This window comes from Centruroides vittatus, unplaced genomic scaffold (genome assembly GCF_030686945.1).
Source record: "Centruroides vittatus isolate TY-2023 unplaced genomic scaffold, ASM3068694v2 contig_926, whole genome shotgun sequence".
NCBI lineage: Eukaryota > Metazoa > Arthropoda > Arachnida > Scorpiones > Buthidae > Centruroides > Centruroides vittatus.
In genome coordinates, this window is record NW_027122612.1 from 764,515 (window position 1) to 788,630 (window position 24,116).

At 24.8% G+C, this 24,116-nt stretch overlaps 1 long non-coding RNA gene across 1 annotated transcript in view; it reads left to right on the top strand.

Annotated features, from left to right (window-relative positions):
* The window catches only part of LOC136984689 (uncharacterized), a 39,966-nt gene extending 25,098 nt beyond the window's left edge, over positions 1-14,868 (top strand). The window contains exons 2-3 of the long non-coding RNA XR_010882222.1: positions 12,464-12,530; positions 14,775-14,868. This is a non-coding gene — a long non-coding RNA (uncharacterized lncRNA). The remainder of the gene's footprint in view (positions 1-12,463; positions 12,531-14,774) is intronic.
* The last annotated feature ends 9,248 nt before the right edge of the window (positions 14,869-24,116 follow it).

A 24,116-nucleotide genomic window follows, 5' to 3' on the forward strand; every position in this document is an offset into this window, starting at 1 on the left:
ATTACTTTGTAAGTAACATATATTTATTCTTTGTAGTAGCTACATGTAAATGAAAAATAAAGTAATTATAAATCAGATCACATTAATTTAGAAATTATATGAGAATATGAAAATCTGTACAAATGATTCTCTCCTTATACTAAGGGATTCGAGTTCGAATCCGTCACGGGTGTTTTGTCTCCAGTTATGTGAGTGGCAATACAAAATATTAAGGCTATCTCGATGTACACTGGTTACACTAAACGAAATTTGTTTAGTGAGGTCATTCACTAATCCAATTGATATTATATAACATCCTCAACATGTTCGTGTACGCTGCTCTTAACTTGTGATACCCTATTCTGAACCATTGTAATTTTCTATGAGTAGTTTAGATAAGGGCATCTTTTTCCACCCTTCACCTATGCTGGAAAAACCCATTATTGGTCAGATTTCCTAAAATGGGTAAAGTTGAAGTTGCCTTATATCTTGAATTGATGCACCATGATGAAGAATTCAATCCATAATTTATTTCAATTGCAATAGTACCATAAATAATTTCATTAATATTCATATATACTAACCAATTTTATACAATTTTACTCTCTATATTTCTTAAAATTTAATTAAATTTATTTTAAAACAATATTCAGATTTCTGTTAAAACTACTAATTAAGTTTACTAATAACTGTCAACATAAAGAAGAAATATATTTAATTAGAACGTAAAATTCTTTATTTTTAATAATAATTATTAAATAATAAAAGCATTGATTCAGTTTAATAACATTAATCCGTCAAGAAATTTGGATAAAAGTTGAAAATTAATTTAGTAAAATGTTACTAAACTAATTTCATTAAAATATACCAAACAACATTAAATAAAAGTGAAAATTATAATTATTTTAACGTATTTTACTTTTATAATTAGTTAATTTGATTGGTTATTTATGGCAAGGCATCAGAGTTATGACCTCCTTAAGTTATGACCATTAAGAAGGAGCCCAATTCAAAATAAAATAAACTTGACCAACACAAGTGAAGAATGAGAACAATCCTTAGTTCATGCTATCTATGGTAAAATTTTAATTATACTTATCTCAATATCAATATTCCTAACTAAAATAGTCGTTATTTAATATATTAATTAAATTGTAATTAAATTGTTCAGTTATATTATGATTCTCCGGCATATAATCCCGGATAATTTAAACGTTTTCAAGTGATTATCCGGGATAGAATCCAGGATAATCACTTGAAAACATTTAAAATATAAAAATTATAAATAAATCACAATTAAGTAATTATAATAAAATTATAATAAGTTAATTAAAGGTATAACTTTGCAACTTAAAAAATATCCTTACAAAGTGATTTAATTTTATAATTAAAAAACGTAATTAATTAAATTTGTAATAAAATAATAGTAATTAACTTCCTTCACGTCATAAAAAAAATTAAAAAAAAATTTAAATGTATCATTTGTCCAAAGAATTAAACATAATTAACGTCATTTAAGTTATAAAATTCGTATTTAACAACAATTCTGTATATTTAATTAAATAGTTTCCTACGAAATCAAATTTAACACATCTGAAAATGCAATACAAATACAATATTAAGTAAATATTTAATATTTACATTAATTAATCTGTATTATTATTATTATTATTGTTATTATCATCATCATTATTTGAAATCTTCGATATAAGATAAAAGGGATGTAGAGATTTCATTTATATTGTTATAAACGATAATTTAACTGATCTTTATTGATGTTTGTAATAGTAAAGATGAATGTTTCTCAGCTGGATGGAGTGAATTCCTGGAAGTTTTCTCATCTGTGTTGTCGCCATTAAATGGTTCGTAATGACATCAGGACTTTACGTTAATATTATACATACCAATGACTGATTTAACTTATTATCCAATATGTCCTCGTCAGCATAATTAATTGTATTCGTTGCTTTTAAAATCTAATAATTGCTTTATGTTGTATTTCTTATCTACGTTATACATATCGAAATATCATTTCTTTACAGCTAGTTTTCTTGATAATTAGTAAATTATCGTTTAATCTAATATTTAGGTTGTAACTAGTTTAAATCTGTTGTGAGATTTACAATAGTTACGCTATATAATCAGTCAATCACCTGTGTAATTATCTTTTAATTAAACAAGTACTATTGATAATTTGAATTATTCGCTTGCTGAATCTGGAGCTGGTTGCAAGTTTTATAATTTTATAAAAATTAATTAAAATACTCATGGTTACATAGCCGAGTAAGAATCACAGAAAACAAATTATTCTATTATTAAGTTTTTTTTTTATAAATTTGAAAGTGTTGGCCTCTCTGAATGTAGGGCCTCAGTCTAAGGACGAAAAACTGACGTCTGAGTCAATCCTGGCTGAACCCATTGGCGCGTTATCCAATGGCAAAAAGGATGCTTGTCTGGGGCCCCACCAGCAAGGGGCCTCAAACTAATCTTTCATAAGAAAATATTTTCCTTAAAAAATTCTCTGAAGAAAAATATTTGAAGTCAACACTGTGTATGGAAGTCCCCAATTCAAATTTTCTTGGTCACCGTGAAGATATAACGCGCCACTAGCAAGTTTTACTGATTTTATTGTAAAAAATTTAGGTTTAATACATTCAATTAAGAGAAAATTCCGTTGTTATTAAATTAAAAATAAAATTATCATACATCGTGTATAAAAAATATATATAGGCCTATAATTTTTTTATACCATTTTTTACATTATTTTAACACATTTCCTTCAACAAAACGCATTAATTAGCGTAAATATATTTTTATTATAAGAAATATTTGAATAATTATTATTATATTTTACTTTTACAGCTGAATTTGTTAATTAGATATTCTGTTTTGTGTAGCATAATTTTATCATTTAATTCTGAAAATGCAAGAGATAATTTATGCATGTCCTTCACTATAATGAATCTTTTCTGATTTCCATAATGTGAAATTACATAAAATTATTAAAATTTATAAAATTTTATAACATTTATTAAAGTCAAATTTAGTTAGATGTGTTATAAACGAAGCACAATAACAGGAAACATTAATAATATACAAAGGAATGGAATAAAATGTAATTTTTAATTTAACATTTATTAATTCTGACAAATAGTAGAAAAGAGAAATAAGTATATTTTTAGAAAATCTTTTTTTATATATCTTATTTAAATAAGAAATAAAAATATATTTTAAATTATCAAAGAAAGAAAAAAATATTTTTGGATAATCTAGGCTAATATCGACGTTTTAAAAAGTCCTTTTAAGGTTCATTAACTTCTAGAGAAATGCAAATTTAAAAATAGGAGTGTGTCTGTATGAAATCGATGATGCCAAATCCAATAATGACCATCTTGATGACCTTGTCCTAATTTTTGGAAGTCAAAGGATCGCTAACTTTAATTGTTGAAGGCAAGAAAAAAATTCAAAGTATTATTGTATGGTCCCACAAGGCTACAACTTTGTAAAGTTTTGTGAATTGTTTTATACGTAAACATAAAACAATATACATCTCTGTACACATCTACAACATCACAATTTATTGTTCCCTTAGTTTTAATTTTTTCCTCCGGTTAGTGATCGATTTGACCACAAAAACTAGGACAAGACCATTGAGATGATCATTAACAGATTCGAAACCATTAGTTTAGTATATAAACAGTTATTTTTTAGTTATTAACAGTTATTATATTCAGTTTTGAAGCATCCCAGGATAGAATTGTAGGACTGTATCATATTAATTTTCATTTATAAAACGTTATTTATATTTAAAAAAGCTATAGTGATGCTCAGAAAATATAATTCAACAGTACAAGATGCATAAGATAAAGTTCTTTCTTGAGTTATTATCATAAAGTCTGATTCAAAAAACTTATTTATGAATGCTCACTTACAAACAATAGTTAATTATTATATAATAGAGATAACATTAAGCAGAAATCAAACGAAACTTAACATTATAATAAAAGATTATTTACATATGTTTTGAAAAATAGTTAAGTCAATATTTTTATAAATATATTTAACACATTTAATATCGTGTTGACATGGTATAGTGCGCAATTATTATTTTATATATTAAATTATAATTAAAATACTCAAATTAATTTGAAATTTTATTGAAATATTAATTTGCAAACGATTTTGAAAGGAGTATTTATGTTTATGTATATATAAACGCTATTTTTTATGAGAAAAAAAATTGAGAGCAAATATTATTGTGACATCGTTTCAATGCCGGATTGCAATTTCTAATCATAATTTTAATTTATTTCATTTAAAATATATGCACTCGATCTCAAATTAAGAGTGTCTTGCCCCTGTACATCATACTTTGCTTGATAACAACAGAGTCATGCTGGTAATCTAACTCCGTTCTGGGGAAAATTTTGAATTAAAAACATGTGACTTCCGGTCTAGACCGTAATTATCATATAATTAATCAGGGCCCCTGCTCCATAGCTATCCATATCAGGTCATGACTTTTATTTATATAATACCGTTCTCGAGTTTAAGAAGGATAAACAACAGACAGACAACGACAATGGGAATTTCTAAGTCTACAATTTTTTCAAAGTTCAGTCCAATAATAAACGAATATTTCAGAGGAAAAAAAGAAATAAAGACATTAAAATAAAGCAATAAATGTTATTTAGTCATTCGTAATTTTATTTAATATTATTTAACTGTTTTATTTACAAAATAAATTATCAAATTATTTATTATTAAAAAATTAATTAATATATAATTATTTAAAATAATTAGGTAATTTATTCTACTAAAATTTAAATCAATTTAATACATTTAATAATAACTTAATTAACAAAGAGAAACGTAAAGTAGAATTTTTAAAACATCGATTTTATTTATTCAGAAATTTCTCTAACACATTAATTTAAAAAAAAATATTATTTAATTCTTATAACAATTAAAATATTTAATTAATATTTATAATCACACAACATACGAATATTCAAAGTTCATTTACACTTTTAAAAATAATAATAACAATTAATAACATAAAATAAATTATTATTAATGGAAGGGATTATAATAAATTCTTTCTAAATTGCCATTTAATGTTTGTTTTATAAAAGTATCGAACGAATACATTAAAAGAGAGAAACAGAGAATAGAATACAAAGTTACGATTTATCTTGAAAAAAATTTGCAAATTCACGGACATTTGATATCGAAGTTATGGAAAGTTACGCTATTTCAAATAACTATTGTTCTTTAAGCAGCTTTAAAAGAAAACAATATTAAAAAAAACTGGGGGAAAAATTGGAGAAAGTAGTAGTCGGCTTAGGTTTTGTGATGCTCTTGAGGATCACATTCTTCATCGACTGAATCTAAACAATCGATATGTAGTATCACAAGTTTTGGGAAATGAATGGAAAACATCAACTTTTCTGTTTGTGAGAAGTTTCATAATTTGATAATAACTACGGGGAGTAGAAATACAGAGAAAATCTTATAAGTCGACACAAAATTTAAAAAAAATACCGAGTTATAAAATTCAATAAATTACCGACAATATTGAAGAAAAGAAAAATGTCTCGCGATATTTTCAGAATAGAAAAATAGCTCTTTGATATAAAAAATTACATTTGTTTTACTAAAAATTAAATAAAAAAAAGAAAACAAAACATTTATTCAGAACCGTTCTAGACTGTTTCTTTGTTAAAGGTAGAGTATTACGTAACAATGACAGAAGGACAGAACAATAAATTCGAATCAGTATGCCACGATGTTCAGTACAACATTTCTACCAATTGTTCGTGACTATTTTTCCAGATAAACTTTGGAATTTTTAATAGAATCCTGCATCTTTTTTTATGCACCTCTCTAACCCAAACACGCGCATATACAATAAGAGATCAGAATGGTAAACTTTATTTCTTTTCTTAATTTAATATAACACTTTTAATATAAAATACCGAAACATAAACAACAAGGCATATAAATTAAAAGTAATTTTCGATTAAAATATTTTTTAAAGATTAGAAAAGAATGCAACTAAAATATATTAAAAGTATAGATATATTAATCTTTGCATAGAAACCAGATATAATAAAAGATTAAAATTTAACTTTAAATTTTGATTAAGGAGTATGTTTTTTAAAAAAAATTAATTTAAAGCAACAATGAAATAAGATTTTTAATAATTCTGTTAAGCTGTATTATTGTAAATTATAACCAAAATTTAAAAAGTTACCATAATCTTATAAAACATTCTTCTTATAGAGAATACTATTGTAATTTTTTTTCTTCAATAAAAAAAAGTAATTAAGATAATGTCATTCTCTAAAGAGACAACAAAACATAATAAAGGCATGAATAATTTAAAATCCCTTTAAAAATATATGAAAAAAAATGAAAAACAAAAATACCAATAAGAGTTCAGGTAAAGATATCTCTACAGAAAAGAAAATCCAATTATCTGTTACATTTCCTGTTACGAATTTGGAAAGGAACAAACGTTTTTCTCCATAATATTCCTCTGTAACTATGACAACGAACAATGTAACAAGCATCTTGCCATATCATGTTTCGTGCCATTTATAATGCCTTCGGGTAGTATCAAAATATGTCTACCAGAAAGAGTCTACGTATCGAAAAAAAAATCTTATCTACATTAGTCAGAAAATAAGAAAAAAAATGATTAAAAATACTTTCTAGTAATATAAAATTATTGAATTTTAAGAACTTAACAAGTATTAGTATATAATATGGGGTTTAGAGATACATTCAAAAAGATAGAATTTGCTTGAATGGTGTTTCTCTTTCCAAAATAATGTAAATTGACAGATTCTGATGAATGACTCTCCTTGGGGATTGTGAATAATAGATCCAGCGACACGTGATGTGACCTTTGTCACGTTGTGTGAGTGTCGTGATAGATGGCCATTAGTGACACGAGGCAGTGCATCTGTTGGACTGTCCGTGGATATTTCTCCTCAAAGTAGCTTTACTTAAAACACTTTCTAATAATAGCTTCATTTAACTAGATATAAATTTATTTAACACAACATTTTAAATATTTAAGAATTTTAACTAATTTAAAACTTATTTAGTACTTTATTAAGAGATAGAGTTAAGGAAACTTACAAATTTAAATATTTATAAATTTAACGGAGAATTTTTTGAATTTTTCTGTAATTTTTTTTATTCAAAAATGAGGTTTGAGGTTTATTATAAACCTCATACTTAAATAATTATTAATTAATTTTATTTTTTTAATATGAGCATTATCTAAATGAACACTACTGCATAAAAGAAGCAATAAAGTATATTAAAAATAAATAATAAAATAGTCAATTTAATTAATAATTTCAATAAACTTAATTTACAAATTCATAATTTTTATTTAATATTGTTTGTAGTTAGATTTAAAATTAAAATAAATGATCGATTTTAAAGTTATTTGCTCATACGATGGATAATAGTTCATCCGCATTTATTTTTCTTGTTATTTATGTTTTGGAAATTAATTATGAGGTTCTGAAAAAGTCAGATTCTCATAATTAATAGGATTTTATTGCAGGATTATTGCAGAATAATTAGAAATTATTGCAGGAAAGTTTTCTTATCCTGCAATAATTGCTCACGAAAGAATTCTACTTAACATATTGATTATGAATTTTAATAAAGTTTTAAGGAATTTTTTTTTCCGAAGAACTTGTAAAAATTTAAAAATTAATAATAAAAGAATTCGTATTTTATAAACTTTCTCGAATGACTGCTTATATTTTTACGTTACTTTTCGATGTTTCTTTAATATTAAAACGAATGAGAAACTACACAAAGTTTTCTCTTGTAATAAAATATAAATGTATAAAAAATGTTGGCAAATAATCATAAATATGATTCATTTCACGTAATACTTTTTGTATATTACTTTTACTTCATGATCCTTCCATCGATCTTGTGGGTTTTCCCCCTCTTTTCTAATTGACAACGAAGTTTAAGGTCGTTCTTTCTGAAGAGGTATAGATAAATTTATAGCATCATCCACTGAAAAAATATTTTTCAATGATGTTTATGAAAGAATGAAAATATACCTCCATTTTTTAAAAATAAAAAAGATATTTTTAATGTATATTTGGAAATTTTAATAATGTAGAATGGATCGGTGTTATTAGAGAAAAATATATGCCATTCGGTCTAATAGACTAATCATCAAAGTAAATTTTATTTTTAAAGTCTTATATTTTTGTTATTTTCATTTATTAAAACAAATTAAATAATTTTAAAATATGTTTGTAGTAATAAATTAATTAATAATTCTAAAGTTACTAACCGAACCGTATAGAACATACTTTAACTTGATATCTAGCTTTTCGCTCTGGGGAATCCGGAATCGAATCTGAGAAACCTTTTCGGGGCATTGTCTGTCCTGAATATGTCAGATCTCATCCTTCACCAACAGGCCATTCCCGTCGTGGGCTTACCAAACTCACGTGAGCCTGAAAAAAGGCTCTCTTGGGCGGAAAGAATCCAAAATTAAGTTGAACTTGATATTGAATGAGCATTATTTTTTATTTTAAATAATGAAATTCGACAAGGAAATATTATGTAGATTCAATTATAATTATTTTGAAAAATTTGAAGCATTTATTCAGAGAATTTTTCCCAAGAAAACTCTGTCAACAGTTCAAACTTAACAGCTTATTTATAAAATTACAGTATAATTATTATTATAAATTTAAACGATTTTACAGAATTGAAAAAAGTTTAATCAATATTAAAATGATAAAATAGTTTCCTAAGAGAAATTACTAAAATATTAAATAAATGATTACTGAAAGTATACATTATACGCCATAATGAAAATACAATAGAAAATTCATTATCCAAATTAAATCAAGATTTGAAAGGTGATATTTATTGCTTGATAAATTGCTATTAAAATATTAAGTTTATTAAACATTTCAAATTAAATATGTATATATTTAATTTCATGATACACATCAAATCTAATTATGCTATTGTAATCTGAAGTGGAAATTATTTTATAAATGTTAATCACATATCGTATCACGTAACATTGTCTGTCCTTCACACCATCAATTTATATATAATTCTACTTAATTGTATATAATCGAGATATTTTATTTATAAAAATTTTTTATCATAAATCGATATTATTGAATAAATTTCCATTCAAAGATATAGATTTGTGATTTGTTACTTGGGAATTAACATGTGGTGAATTATTCATATAAGTTTAAATATAGATCTATGAAATTATACATAAATATGCAGATTTATATAGGTTATTACATAAATTCCTCATACATTTTTAATTATATAATTAAAAAAATGCAAATTTTTATACCCATATATGTTATTTAAACTTAAATAATGTTGTTATTTAAATTACAATTTTGTAATGTCTTTATAAGTTTTCAATTTTTTTTATTATATTTTGATACTAGAATTTTTCTTTTATCAATTAATTCTTTTTATTATATAATATATATATATATATTTTATAAAATAATTTAAAGAAAACTTTAAGGATCAAGTAGTAATTTCAACATTGTGGATGAATTTTTAATTAGCAAAATCAGCAAATAATAAAAATTTAAATATTCAACAATTGAATTATTTTCTGTTTTGTAATAATTTTTTACTTTTATATTCAACTATATGCAAATTTAAAAATGAATAAATGGTGAAAGCAATCTAAAATTTATGCATAATTCATTTTCAGCTTACATTGTTTTGAACATAAAATAAGTAATATAGAATACAACATTACATTAAATGTTACATAATGTATGTTGTATATGGGACGTTTCAATCTTCTAATATTGAAAAAAATATCCAGATAGAATCCATACTATTTTATTTGTATTCGCCTATTTGCATTGTTATTTCATGTTTTCTGTATCAGAGAAATGAGCAGTTGAAACAGACCAATAAAGATCCTTTTGTGGTAATTGCTTCTATTGTATTTCTATTTAAAATTCACCCTTTCAACATTATTCTTTGGACGAATGTGCTTCCTTTGCATTAAATTTCGATTGTATATTACGCATTTTAACTGTGAATTTCCATTGTGTAAATCCATTATTTCCATTGAATTCAATCACATATTGCTCACTACTAATTTTTTTTTCTATTCTACACAAGTGTTGTTAGCCTTGTATTCTATTATTTGTAATAACACGCAATATAAACTCGAAAATACTAATTTTTTTTCTACATTTATAAAATGTTATAAGTTAAAAAAGTCATACAAAGAAGGACTTAATATATATTTTTTGCGATATATATATATACTTGATAACATTCATAATTTTTTTCTGTAACAACAATATTCTCTATGACAACTATATTCTCTGTAACAAATTGTTTATCTTGTCAGACAATTGAAAACATAAAACGAAGAAGTATCAGAAGAATAGCACACAAACTGATGAAAAGAAGAAAAACGATTCATTGAAGGGGAGGGGAAAAAAGCCAAAACTTAACTTTGCGGAGATGAATTAGGAGTGGATTTTTATTATTAAAGAAAGAAATCGATGCTACGAGTGTGGAAGAAGAGAAAGAGAAGAAAATATTGAGACCATCTCAACTAACGGTAGAGTTGGTGCCGCTTCAGTCCTCCATCCATCACATTGACAGATTGCGAACTCGAGATTTACCCACTACACTTCTTACATTGGACAGTGAAGATTCACCAGAAACTTTATACACATGCGTACAATGTAAATATATTACGAACCAGCCTTAATTGGAATCCCCTTTATTCTTCACATCATGCTCTCTTCTAATAAATCGGATTTTGAATAAATAATCAATCATAACGACTCTCTTGTATTATGTGTGATCGTTAAGATGATAAATTCTTAGACACTGGATCAGAATTCGATTACCCTGCTCTTTTCTCCTTTAATATTATTTTTATGAGGAAAGGGATCACTCGTATCCTCTTTTATAACAAATTAAAAAGTTCAAATGAGATAAATAATTAAATATCTTTTTATCTCGTGACATTTTTCAACTGATCAAATATAATAAATTTCGATTTTTTTTCCCCCTCTCTCTCTTTAAAATAGGTCATGTGTGAATATCTTTGTCCTCCCGGATGAAGCTTATATATTTGATATTTGAATAGAATGCTACTTTATTATACTCCTGATACGAATAACTCGAAGTCAAGAGTAAAATATTTTGTCTCCTTTTATCTATAAACAAAATATATAATCATTTAATGTGTTTTACCTAAAAATAAAAAGTACAGTACCTTTATCCAATGCTTAAAAAGCTTTATAATTTAACCAATTGACATGTTTATTAAAAGTTAATTTACGACTGATCATAATTAACTTTGTAATGAACATATAATGATGAAAATATAATAATTTACTAATACGAATTAATTTTAAAACGTTATATTAAATTCTCTATAATTTTTAGACATAAATTGTCTGGTTACATTACGTACATTTACGAAGATATTTATTAAGAAAAATATAAATTTACTTTAAAAACTTTATTATTTATATTATTTGAAAAGCTTTATTCGATTATTTTCAATAAAATTATATTTACATTAATTCAAAATTAATTATATCCATGCATTCTTTCGTATTTTGAATCAATAATTTTTCTTATTTATTGATGATCTTTATACGTTAATATTAAATAAATACATTTAAAATAATAAATATATATATATAAACTAACAGTAAATAAAACAAAGAAAAACGTATAGAAGCTCGGCAGTACTTTCGTTTTTTTTTCCCCTGTATTGCCCAATAAATTTTTTCAATATAGTACTTTAGGACGACGTTTGAAGACTCTCAACTACTTCAATTCTACTCTAATGTAGTTCAATAACATTTAGGTCCTACTATCTAATAAACTATGGCTCCTAATTTCATCCAATTGTTTAAGATCTTATGGTGTACTTCAGAAACATGATTTTCTTCAAAATGCTTTTCAAGAGATAAAGCCATCCAATATTCGATAAACAGACTACTCCATGAAGTTATTCAATAATATTTTGTGTCCTGTATTATTTTCGATATCACTTAATTTATCCAACATTTATTCTTTTTATTTATTTATACTTATTTATTTATTTTGTTTGGTTAAAGTGGCATACGTTTACCTAAATCCCCATTCTAGCAATGTTTATATTTGTTATATCAGAACATATATAGCTTCTAAATAACTCTCTAAAATAATATATATATATAAATAATATTTGTAGTCTGTATTCTTATTATTATATTTATTGAAGTTATTCTTAAATTTCAAGCTATTTTTATAACAAAATAAAAATACGTATATAAAGAAACGTAATATAAGTTTCCTGTAAACAACCAAAAGAAGAAATTTTACAATTTACTTAAAAATATTTTGTAAAAACAAAAAGAATTTGATTTCTAATTACTACTTGGAGTGTTATCTCTTAACAACAAGTCAGAAAATTGAATTTCCGGAAAAGAATCTCGGCAGTATATATGAAAAGAAAAAGCATCACCGAAGAACTGGTAATGTCATTTAATTAACGACAGAGTATAGCTTCCATTAGTTGCTTCAGTGTCAACACTAAACATCTTTACAACCTGAAATCCTGTTAGAAGAAGGACTATAATTGAAGACATTTTCCACGTTAGAGTAATTACCGCGATAAATATTTTTCTTTCTTACAAAATAATTATTTTTAAACAAAATCTTGTCATTTTGAGACGAAGACTTCTCATCTTATTCGTCAAACAGGAAAAAAAATCAACCAAGAGAAAGAAAAAAAAAAGATTGTCTTCACGATTACCTGAAACAAAACAAATTAATGATCTAATGAATATGATAAAAAAATTTTATATATTTTTAAAATATTTTTTAAGCATTTAAAAACGTTTAAATTAAATTAATTATTTTATAAATTGTTTACGCTTGAAGTAATAATTTTAAAACACGCTTTTCCTAATTAATCTAGAAAATCTGATAGTTTTTTCCTCCCTTAAACCAAAAGTATTCAAATTTTTAAACATATTTTAATCATTTTTTTAAAAATTCTTATTGATATTTGGAAATTATAACATTAAATATAGTATTTTAAAAGAGATTACTGGCTGAGGATTAAGTTAAATTTATTACATTAAGTAATTTTTCGGGGGTGGATAATCGTGGAAAAAAAATAAATTACGTACAAGATATGACAAACATAAAAGAAAAAAAAATACCATATATTTTTTCATGATGTTTAGCTTAAACAAAAATGCGAATAAATGGTTTTAAGATGAAAATCTTTTAAATGGATTATTTTATATAAGGATAGATGGAGAAAATAAATCTCGTACTTTAAAACCAGAAAATCCTTTTTTTGTCAGATTACTTATGAAAAAATAATCCTTTGAAGGATTTTGAAGTAGGTCTACAACGAAAAGAAATCTATGATTATTAACAGGAGGGAAAAACAAGCAAAGATTATTTTAAAAAATACCAATAAAATTTTTTTTGTTCGTATAAAAATTAATCAATACTTTACAAGAATTTATAAAATAAATCAAAATTTTAACTTAATAAATTAATTTAGATATCATTAACACAAGTCGGGAGGAATAAATGAATGAAATTCTTCATCATTATTTATTATTACTTTTTCTTGTTAAATTCTTCTTAAAATAATCAATTAAATAAATATATATTACTATATAAATTTATGTAACAAACTAAGGACATCGATCACTTACAAAATTGTCTTAAGCGATCAAATTTAATAAATGTAAAAGGAAAATTATCGATTTATAAAATACCTTCTATTTTAAGCTTTTGTAAAAATTTTAAATTTATAACTTTTCACTTAAAAAAAACTTTTTCCAATAAAATTAAGTATTTGATTTCGTTTTTCATTATTAAATTAAATAAATTGATATTTTAAAAATTACGCTTGAAGGAAGGAAGGACGAAAGGAACAAGAAGAAGAAGAAAAAGGAGAAAAAAAAAGGTAATGTCAAAGGTTAAAGAGCAAAGATCAAAGACGTAAGAAGAGCAAGAAGTAAATATGATCAGAAAAAAATTAAGAAGATAATAAAACATTTCATTTACTTACTTTCGCCAAGTTTAGTTCATTCTCAGTCAAATGGTGTTCTGCTAGTAAGAATATAAGGAACTTCTGACCACTAGAAGAATAATAAGTTGGTAACACCGAAAGAATAACAGCAGACTACTACCCGCATGAATGGAATGAAAGAGTCCTTCCCGCAGCTGTTTCTATTGTGTCATTCTTATATCTTTCGCAACGTCTTGCAAAAGAAAGCCAAGTCTTGTCTAAGATTTCAGAAACATTTTCCCCAAGAATTTCTTTTATAAGCGTGTTTATCAGGTTGAAATTCTTTAAAATAGAACTCTTCTTTCCTCCTTTGCAAATTATTATTATGTTTCGAAAAATTTTTAATACTTTCCATCTTTTTATGTGTATATATATTCTGGCTTTACAATTAAAAATAAAAGACGAATTCTTTTAAACTAATTATATCGAAATTTGATCGTAAATTTTGCAAAAATTTCGTTAAATAAAACAATTTTAATTTTAAAAATTAATTTTTTAATATTTTTCTTATCATTTATTATAATTAAAAGTGTTTTTTTGTAATTAAAAATATTAAAATCTCATTAATTAAATTACCATTTTGTGATGTAAAAAATAACAATTTTTTAAAAATTTTCCAGATGAAAATACTAATTGTGTTATTGTTATAATATATTTTAAAACGTAATTATTTTAATTCCAGCAACTTTTCCATGTGGAGAAATTAGGAAATTGCTTTTACACCGGATCCGTCCAGAACTTTACTTTGTATTGACACAGTCCCAAATGTGTCTTTTGTTAGTTTCTAGAAGAAGAGAAATGATGACTTCATCGATTATCCGAAACAAAATATCCTTGACTTTAGTAATATAATTGATTTCCAATCTTTACCTTTTCACAACACTTCTTCTACGGGTAATTTTAACTAATAATCTCAAGTCTGGAGTGTGCATCTTCCATAAACTGACGTGACGATGCTGCTCTCACTACAAATGATTAGTGATGTGATCAGCGATGAATGATCTCCATTTTATATAATACAGTTTAGTTTTATTGTCAAGTCAGCAACGTTCTAAGGATACGAACATAGATCTAAGTGCTTCTCAAATATCCGGTTACGATATTATCATTCTTAAAGGATCATATCTTACCTAATCTCTCTAAAAATAGTCCATAACAACTATTCCACTATTAGGTTTAAATTAACTTTTTCGTTAGATTCACTGTATTTAAATAAATAAAAAAAATTGAAGCTAAAATTTAAATGTCATAATGACATTATTATTGCTGTTAAAACGTGTACAAGAAGACAGTAGTCTGGAGACAGTTTTTCCTTTAATAAATGTCAATGCTAGAGATAGCATTTGATCATACTAAAGTATAGTAAATACTAGTAATAATATTGTTAATCTAAGTCCCGGCAACAGACAGACAATCATAATGTAAGAGAAATGGAAATCTTAATAAATGTTGGCATTCCTAATAGATGATACTGCAAAGATCAATCTGATAAATGTCATATATTTATCACAAAAACGATATTCCGAAGAAATACTGCAAGTAATGACTATCATAATACAATAACTGATTGAATAATAGTTGCTACTCGATATATATAAATAAAAATAAAAAAATAATAATAATAAACCTAGTGTAAGCCTAATATTGAGAAAAGTCTTCTATAATTTAATTAAAAATTAACAAATAAATGTTAGAAAATTACAGTATTTATCGTATATTTTATAATTATAAAATAAATTTTAGAATGTAAATTTGTTAAAAATTTATTTAAAAAAAATATCAGAATTTAATTAAATTTTCTATATCAAAAAAGCTTAGAGTAATAAATTTTTATTCAAATATTAATATTAAAAGTAATAACTTAAACGGAAAAAATTTCCAAAATATTTAAAACTTTAAAACATCTTTATAATAGGTAAAGTGCTGATTTATTTATGCTTTGTTTAATATTTAACATCTTAATAACGACTATCAACTAATAGTTCGCGATCACCTGAACAATATTTCTGGATAATGTCAGGTTTCTTGTTAGGATCACAAGGAATTAACAATTAAAAAGCCTCGAAAAGCATTAACGTAAACTATCGTTACACAATTAAATGACATAAATTATGACAAACAATTATGTTTATGGCTTAAATGACATTATTATTATTATTATGATTATTATTATAAATTGCCATTATAAATTATAAATATTTATATTAAGTTATGTCTAACATAAATATAATAATTGATACTAAGTTTTCTTATCTTGTTAAGATATAAATGAATTCAATCATCTTATGCATAGTTTAAAGCAGTTTTTCTTTTTAATTTATGATATTATTTTTTATAAAATTAAATAGAAATAATATTTAAATTTAATAGAAATTATTTTATGTACTAAAAATTAATTCAAACAACATTTAATTATAAGTAGAAAATTTTATTTACTTATTTAAATTTCATAAATAAAGTTGCACACTAAATTTATTAATGAAGTTTGATTTTATTTAGTAATTATTTTGAATTATATGAGAAAAATATAAAATAATTTCATTAATAGTTTATTATGGTCATTATTAAGTAGAGCTTACACAAAGGGTCTAAGATCTAGAGTGAAGAAAGGAAGAGAATGAATGAGAGGATGAGGAAAGGGATAAGAAAGATAAGAGAAGATCTCAGTAGCCACTCGTAGTTTACACAAAATTCCTATTTATTTTATAATTTAATTTATTGTATCTGTATATAATAATGTATCATTAAATATTATACTAATAAATTAGAAAAACAAAGAAAATGATATCTTCCTTTAAGATAATAAGATTAAAAAAGATAGGTGCATTATTTTCTTTCTTGAAAGAAGTAGTTTTTTAAACTAAAACTAATTATAAATACTAAGTAAAATGTTATAATTACAGCACAAAAAATATTAAAAATATAAAAATTAGAAAGCAGAAAATAAGAAAACTAAATGTATCATTAGCATCTGATATAGACAATATGAACAAAATTAGTGCGATATGAAATTTGTGTTAAGATATCCACACCAGGTCCATTTGGCTCTAATGCAAACTAATGCTTTGCCATTAACCTAATAGATCTAACAATAGATAAACATAAACCATAATTAGGAACGGATAATATAACATTCGTTATTAGGCCTATATAGTAATCCTTTATTGTTTATCCCCTTCCATTAAGGAGAACAAACTCTGGCTCTCTCGAGAGAAGGGAAACCACCTTTATCGACTCTAGTTACCACGAAGGGATACCCTTTCCCTAAAAGCCTTCTATTATAGATCAGAAAACTGATCGATGCTTGACTTGGTGTTATATACGGAGGCATAATTCCATCAACAACTTGCTCGGTTTCGTTGTGTCAATGGACTTACCAGTCCATCAGTTAAAGTGTGGTGACGAGTAATGCTGCTCTAAGAGTCTTTTGCTCTCTCGTCGTTACGCTGATTCACTTTTCTATTTACCAAATGAAGAACTTTTATTAAGACAAAAACTTTGACCCAAGTGTTAACAAAGTTGTGAAAAGTCAAATTATTCCTCTTCTATAACGAAAAAATTAACGATAAAAATTACGAAAGAACGAATAATTTACTCGCTAATAAATACAAATATGATAACTTTTATCAGTTAATACGTGTAATTTATACTAGAAATTAATCTTTGACACGAAGCGTATTAATAGAATAAATATAACCATTAAAAAATTGATAGCGAGTGAAAGATTGTGATTTAGGAATCTGCTGACAAAACAAATCTGATACAAGTGAAAATCTGATCCTGCAGTTCAAAATGACAGGAAATGCGAACCCAACATCTTACACAGCAAAAAAAGAAAATGGGCTAAAGCATAATGGTAAACCATCCGATACCATTATTTATCTTTCTGGTGAAATATTTCACTGACATAGAATCAACAAAGGAACCTTTTGACCTAAAGGACAATTAGTTTCTATTTGTTTCAATATTTGTTTCCGGCTATCTCGGAAATAACTGTTTACATGACGTGTTTACTGTCGACAGTAAGCACCTGGTTGTCGATAAGGTAGAGGATAGTCTCAATCGTTTCCTTACTCTAATACACTTAATTGATTTCAAATGTTTTCTTAAAATGTGCTAATAACATTTCTCTTTCGAGGTTTTCTTAAAACAAATACAAAATAAATTATTGAATGTTTAAATCATCAGTTAAAACATTATCCTTACTACACAAAGTAATGGTTTATCATACTCAGTTAACAAAGTATTTAATATTTTAAACTATATTTAAAAATTATTTAATTAACTTACAATATGTAAATATTTGTGAAATATGGAATTGTCTATTTTGTATTTCACGATGTATTCACGTTAATGAAAAATAGAATTTTTCAATTTATATGAACGATTTGAAACCAAGCTAAGTTTATTAATAAATATTTTATTAAAAATTACTCATAAAAAGCCAGAAGACGTCGGTTATATAGAGCAACGTTTCAGTATTTCATTAATAAAATACAACGTAAAATGATCATCTTAATTGATACTAGGAAAATTGTCGTTAAGCGAGCGGTCGTAAAGCGAGGCCTGAGATTCAGTTTCGTAAATTAAATTGCATTTTAAGAAATACAATTTTATCTATATGATTTCACATTGAAGTATCTAAAGACTCAGCAGATTTTATAATTACATTAAAAAAATAAATAAATACCAATCGTAAAAGCGGGAGTTATAAAACAGCCGGTCGTCCTAGTGTTAATTTTTTAAGAGAGTTTCATATACCTAATGTATTAACACAAAAATAATATCCAAATTAAAAATTCTAGTATAAGATTTTTACATATTTTCCTTAGCGTAGAATAAGAAATTTATTTTATTTTATAAAATTTTTCGTAATTAATTAATAATTATGCATATTTTTTCTTGTTTTTTATATTTTAATTTTTTATTATATAATAAATGTGAATACATCTATGTTACTTATATTCGAGAAATCGTGAAATTTTTTCAGGTTTTTTTCGTTTTTTATATAGAGTTTTTAAGAGTAGGAACAGTACCAGAATTTAAATTACTCTTCATCAGTTTTTGAGACTAACTGATGAATTCAGATATCAACTATAAATAGCATATCTCTAATAAATAAATTCTGTATTACGTTGAAAGCAAAGTAAATTGGTTCAAAATTGAATGTGAAATAACCTCATTTGCATTCATTTCAAACAAATTAAGTAGTTAAATTTATAGGAAACATTTAACTATTACTAATAAATTAATACTAATGATGATATTTATCCATTATAAAACTTAACTGACGTATAATAAATAAGCAAATTGTTGTTAAATATGGTATTTTAAAAACCGGAATAATTAGTTTTGCCAAAAATTTCAATGGAGAGTTAGATATGGAAGAGTGTCGTTTGTTATGTTTGAAGCAATAGGTCTACATATATGTTTATGTATGCCTGAATAGCATGAATTGGTGATAAATAAAACACGTTTTTTTTAATATTTTCAATATTTATATTAGCATAGCATTTAACTTTAAATTGATGATTCTTTACATTATTTACTATCTATTAGTGGAATTCATAATGCTCTTTTTTTCATTTAACGCTAGATGAAAAACAGCGCTCGTGTACTTCAGAAGAAAAATGGTTAATGTAACCCTTGGTGCCAAGATGGCGGCTCGTCTCTGATTCCAGCAAGGAAATAGTGGGACGCACGTTCTAACCTAACCTAACCTAACCTATTCTAATAAATTATCATAATTATTAGCAACCAAATTATTAGAATAGGTTAGGTTAGAACGTGCGTCCCACTGTTTTCTTGCTGGAATCGGAGACTAGCCACCATCTTGGCACCACGGGTAACATTAACCAGAAAAATAAATACAGAAATTTAGAAAGAATATGATTACTTTAGAAAATTTTACCATTGATGATATTTACCATTAAAATTCGAAACATCGAAGTATTTTTTTTTAGTAACGCTTATGTTATTTTATTTGTTAATATTTTTCTAATTAACTATTAAAGTTTATTTTTTTTATAAAAATGCATATTTTAGAACAAGAATTTCTTTTTTATGTATCTAAAATAGAAATTTTCTATGCATTAATTTACAAAATATGTTGTTAACAATTTTTCCATTGCTTTATATTTATTTTATTCTTTACATATTTTATAAACATTATAAAAGTTTGATTCACAATCTTACAAGATATTAACATCAGAATTTTATTTATTTTGATGTAAATAATGAAATTGATTAAAGAAAAATGCATATTTGTTAATATATTTTCTTTAAATTTAAATTTATAAAAATCATCTAATGAAGTATGTAAATTTATTTATTCAGAATTATCTAATAGTGATATATGTAATTTTAAAAGCTTTACATGAATTCACTTACTTTTGATTATATATTGAAAGAATATAAATATAACACGAGCAATTATTTATTGTGACATCGTCACAATGCCTGGCTACAATTTTTAATTTATTTCATTTAAAATATATGCTCTCCACTTTAAATTAATAATGTAGTGTCTTTCCCCTGTACATCATACTTTCCTGCAGGCAATAGAGTCGTGCTAGACACCTATTTAACACCTTTCAGGGGAAATTTTCGAACAAAAATATATATAGGATAAAAAAATATATAGGAAAATTTATATATATTTAAATCGGGGCATTCTACCCCTATGATTTCTGGTCTCGATTTCCATCTATCTAACTCAGTTCTCGACATTTAGGAAGGACAGACAGACAAACAGACGAAAGTGGGAATTCATAGGTCTTCAATTTTTTCAAAGTGGAGCCCAATAAGTAAATTCATAAACTTTTGGATATAGTGTACTGTACAGTACATATATTTACAAATATATTACAATAACAGAATCTGTGTTTTAAACTTTAAATACAACTTTTATAAAAACATATTTTTCATGCGTTAGAAATTTTCTATAACGAGTAAAAATATAAATTATTTATATAACTATGGCTATTGCAATATTTCTTTCATAAAATGCCATATATAATATTTATATTTTTGTATAAACAGTAAAAGTAAAAAATATTTTAGACAAACAGTAAGTCGGATAATAGTATTAATGGATATGTTTCGGTATATCTTTTAATAAGAGAGTGGAAGTAAAGTATTAGCAGACATGTTTCGGAATCTCTCTTTCTTGTAAAAGAGCATAACATACTATGTAGAGTGAATCTCTTCAAATAAGAATGGATCAATAGCAACCGTATACCATGCACTACTGTAGTAGATAGAATATGGAGAGCTCATGACTTTTCCAATTCCCAAATGTAACAATTCTGTATGTTCGTAGATCCATTCAATGGAAACGATCTCATTCCCAAAACGATAGGTCTATTGCTTAAAACGAATTCTGTAAATAGAGCAGCATAGGATTTTGTATTTCTTCTTAACTGTAAATACCGCATTTCTATTATTTAAGCAGCTGTCTTTATATTGATATCAAAACTTGGAAATAGGACAATTATTCTATTAATTTAGCTGTGTTTTACTCTATTTGTGGCAACATTTTTAGTCCACGATATATCAGACAGAACAGTAAGACTTCCTGTTTTCTCCAGTTCATTCATTATGTATTTTAAATTGTGTTAATTGTCTCGAGTACAACGAAAGTCTTCCAAAGCCAAATTCATTAATTCCACGTCATCGTTTTCTATTCTCTTAAAATAGCTCCATTATAAATTAGTATTCATTCTAGCAAACAATATTATGTTATTCAGTTACGTTTGATATACTTTTCTAAACTTTGAGACTTGGAAAAGTATATCAAACTTAACTAAAACTAACTTTAGAAATTCAAATTTATACATTTTTTTCAATAAATGACTCATTTAAATTCAAAGTTAATATATATATAATACATTTCAAAAAGCAACCTACGTATTTTTTTTAATTAATTAAGTGTTGTTAATATATTTCTTTATTTATATTAAAATAAATATTATTCTAATATTAATATCTTGTGAGATTGTGAATTAAATTATTATAACGTTTATAAAATATGCAAAGAATAAACTAAACTAAGTAAAAAAGGAAAAAATTACATTTCATCTAAGATAAAATAATGAAAAGGATTGCTAATAACATATTTTGTGAATTTCTTTTTTAGATATTATATAAAAACTTGTTATTTTAAAATAAACTTTAATATTTAATTAAATATACATCAATAAATAAAATAATGCAAGCTGTACTGAAGAGCTACTTCAATATTTTAAAATTTAAATAGCACTGTAAATATTACTGAAATTTTCTGAATTAATCACATTATTTCTAAATTTCTGTAAGTTATTCTTTTCTTTTGTTTAAACAGCCAAATAACCAAATTTAATAAAATATAATATGCATTCGTACGAATTGAATAGGCCTACATATATTTTCCAGTAAAATAAATAATGTATATTTTTAAAATAATGCAATAAACATTTGACAAAAACAAAATTCAATCTGTATTTTCTGTATTCTAAATTAAATATTTTGTAATAAAATAAAATTTTATGTGAATAATCGTAAAATCTAAATAAAAATTTAAAACCTCTTCACTGTAAAAAGCATTATTACTTCATTATTGTTCTGTAGTATACAAATGCATATTATACAATTTATTGTTATGTTATAGAAATCACAAGGTTCATGTTTTCTGTTTATTTTTAAAAATAATTTTAAAAAATTAGAATATTCTTATTTCGAATTTGTTTAGGAATTTAATAAGGGGATAATGTTACAAGACTGACAAAATACGAGCGATTTAATTGTGACGTAGCAACTTATTTCACTGAATTGCTAATATATATATTACACTTATTCTGCAATTAATATCGAGAATAATTTTTATATAAAAGTTATTTACTAATTAAATAATTAACGCAAGAAAAACATACATAAGATACATATAACGTGATATTTAAAATAATATATTTAATAAGAAAGAGAATAAAATATTTAAAGACGAAGAGAATCTTTTAGAACAAACATTTGACAGAAAAATTTTACATGGAAAGTACAACAGCGCTGTTTTTTCATCTGGCGGTAAATGAAAAAGAGCATTATGAATTCTAATAACAAGTAAGAGATAATAAATAATTTTAGAAATTATCAATTTAAAATTAAATGTTATACTTATACTAATATTAAAAATATATAAACTTATGACGTGATTAAAACATAATAATAATTTATTATATAAATTGAATAATTGTATAATTTTTAAAAAATTAAATTCGTAATTAAATAGCAAATACAATTAATTTCATTTATAATTTACAAAATTCAAAAAAAGCTTTATACAAATTAATTAAATTAAAGTAAATTACTTAACTGAAGTTGTGTTGGCAATAACATCAACTACTTGTAATAGATGACCTATCCTGGAATGATTCCAAAATAAGAATAGGAAGATGTAGTAAATTACTTTCATATACACGTAATCACCGGTAATAATGTATTGGGCACGGATAGATATCACGTTATCATCAATGGAAGTACAGCAACAAATCTTATTTGTTATTATACATGAATAAGATTTGATTTTCTGTTCTAGGAAAACCATTCAACTAATCAATGTTTGCTTATTTGAGTTAATATATTGCGTTAAAGACGGTTTTTTGGGAATATGACAAGTAATTTATAACTAATAAAATAAGTTTTATATAAAATAAATACTTTTAAAACTCGAAAATTTTAATTATTTTTACTTTCTCGACTGTATAGCGATCGGTCCAAAATAATGACCCCCAAGGTTTTTATATTTTTGAACTCAAAAATATAAACATTGTGGAGAAAGTTGGGGATTTTCCTGTATGTGTGGATGGGGCAACAGCCATTAACAAATCACACATCTCAAGAAAGCTAATATCATCGCAAAGGAGGGCACTTCTATACATTGCCAAAGGCTACAGGACGTGCCCCACTACTAGCCTGCAAGTCATCACTAAAAAGCTCCTATCAAATTTCTCATAGAAAACTATGCAAAGATCTGGAATATTCTCAAAGGGGA